The following is a 2,500-nucleotide window of genomic DNA, read 5'->3' as shown; positions in this document are numbered from 1 at the left end:
AGTAAGAATTTGCGGAAAACTATAAAAGTGAGAAAATAGAAGAGGAAGAAGAAGAGAATGTAAAGTAAAAAAAAAGAATAGAATGATGATGATGGTGGTGGTAATGATGATGGTATTATTAATAAGTATAATTATATGAAATAATATTTGCATAAACATTCACAAACATATCTATATCAATATCTAAATCTATTTCTATATGTACCTATTTATCTCTATCTATTGACTGCAAATAAAGCATTATTTACAACGTCAAAATAAGAGAAAGAATGCAGCAGACATACAGGTCAGCGTAAGAATGCGGATCCAGGGAGGGAGTGAGAGAGGGAGAGAGAGAGAGAGAGAGAGAGAGAGAGAGAGAGAGAGAGAGAGAGAGAGAGAGAGAGAGAGAGAAACAGATACTGAGACGGAGATAGGGAGAGAGAGGGTAAAGAGAAAACAAGCAAAAAAGAACCAAAAATAACAATTTTCGTAGGAAAACAAAATAGAAAAGAAAAACGGATCTCAAATAACTCAACGAAGAAAGCAGTTAAGAAAAAAAGTAAATAAAGATTTTATACATATAAAAATACTTCCAAGGTCATGTGCGTGTCTCCTACGTACACGCAACGTCCACCCACACGCACACACGGCTATGACACACACGAATTACTCAGCTGGTAATGGAGTTGTCAGGAGCGGCCGCCCTTCTTTCGCCCAAGGTGTGAGGGTTCTCCGCCCCCTCCCCTCCCCCCTTTCTTTCCCCTCTCCTCCCCTCCTCCATTTCCTAACTCCACCCCCTCCCTATCAGTACCCCTTTCCCCTCTCCTCCCCTCCTCCATTTCCTAACTCCACCCCCTCCCTATCAGTACCCCTTTCCCCTCTCCTCCCCTCCCCAATGCCCCAACTACACCCCCTCCCTATCAGTATCCATCTTCTTCCTTCCCTCACCCTCCCTCTCCCTGAGCTCATTGTCCCTTATCCCTCCTTACCCTTCCCCCTTATTCGGAGGGTCCATACCCCCTCCCCTAGTCTTATCGTGTCTATCCCCTACTCCTTGTTCCTAACGCCCACCCCCTCTCCCCTGTGGTCCTACCCCTTCCCCCAATTCCCAGCTACCCCCCTACAACCTAATCCAGTGCCCCTATACCCTACCCCTATCTACCCCCAGCACCCTCCCCTCTCCGTGCCCCTGAATGACCCTGAGCGCCTTCCCCCCACCCCCCCTTATTCCCCCTGCTCCTGTGCCTCTGCCCCAACCTACCCCTGTGCCCCTACCCCCTGCCCCTACCCACCCCTGTGCTCGTACCCCCTGCCCCTACCCACCCCTGTGCTCCACCCTTGTGCCCCTACCCCCTGCCCCTACCACCCCTGTGCCCCTACCCCCTACCCCTACCAACCCCTGTGCCCCTACCCACCCCTGTGCCCCTACCCCCTGCTCCTACCCCCTGCCCCTACCCACCCCTGTGCCCCTACCCCCTGCCCCTACCCACCCCTGTGCCCCTACCCCCATCCCCTACCCACCCCTGTGCCCCTACCCCCTGCCCCTACCCACCCCTGTGCCCCTACCCCCTGCCCCTACCCACCCCTGTGCCCCTACCCCCTGCCCCTACCCACCCCTGTGCTCGCCCCTGGTCATTTGTCAAAGGGACTCCCATCGCTCAACCATCTGCAACCATCCATTAAATCCCACGTCTTGTGTCTAAGCCAGTCTAACTTCTTTATCGTCGAGTGCAGACATGGCTTGTCACATTCTAGAGAGGGAGGGGAGGGAGGGAGAGAGGGAGAGAGATAGAAAAGGAGGGAGGGAGGGAGAGGAGAGATAGACAGAGAGAGAGAAGGAGGGGGGAAGGGAGAGAGAGTGAGAGAAGGAGGGAGAGAGAGAGAGAGAAAGGTAGGGAGAGGAAGTGAGAGTGAAACGAGAAGGAATATCGATATGATTTGATATATTTTGTACGTTTATTTATCAATTGATTATTTATTAATTTCTAGTCGTAGGATGATGAGAAATGTGATTAGATAAAAAAAAGAGAAAGAGAAAAATAACAAATAGATAGTTAAATCAATGAATAGATATATAAGCAAATAAGCGAATAAGAAGATGAATTAGAGAACACCCCCCCCCCCACAAATAAAAAATAGATAAAAGGAAAAAGTAAAGAAGGAGATAGGAGGCTCATCTTCTCGTTAGCACAATATAAAAAAGCTGAATACATTTTTTGTGGTATCGTAGGCAGGTATCTGGGATGTAGGGGGAGGGGGGTGGGGGTAGAGGGGTATTAGAAATATTTATATCACATATGTAGGTGTCAAAACCATCCTGTTGAAGTTCATTGCATCATGTCTTTTTTTTTATGGAAATGAGGCTTTCCTGTTAAGAAAGACATAATGAATACATAAATTCATATACTCCCGTACAATATATACATACATACACACATATATATATATATATATATATATATATATATATATATATATATATATATATATATATATATATATATATATATACGTACAT

The 2,500-nt window shown here is 46.7% G+C and overlaps 1 protein-coding gene across 11 annotated transcripts in view; it reads left to right on the top strand.

Moving 5' to 3' along the window:
* LOC113809654 (uncharacterized) overlaps window positions 1-2,500 on the top strand; it is a 258,298-nt gene that overhangs the window by 20,076 nt on the left and 235,722 nt on the right. The gene's annotated exons all lie outside the window — the stretch shown is intronic.

This window comes from Penaeus vannamei, chromosome 34, assembly GCF_042767895.1.
Source record: "Penaeus vannamei isolate JL-2024 chromosome 34, ASM4276789v1, whole genome shotgun sequence".
Lineage (NCBI taxonomy): Eukaryota > Metazoa > Arthropoda > Malacostraca > Decapoda > Penaeidae > Penaeus > Penaeus vannamei.
The sequence above is the reverse complement of the archived record's forward strand: the minus strand, read 5'-3'. Positions and strand labels throughout refer to the sequence as shown.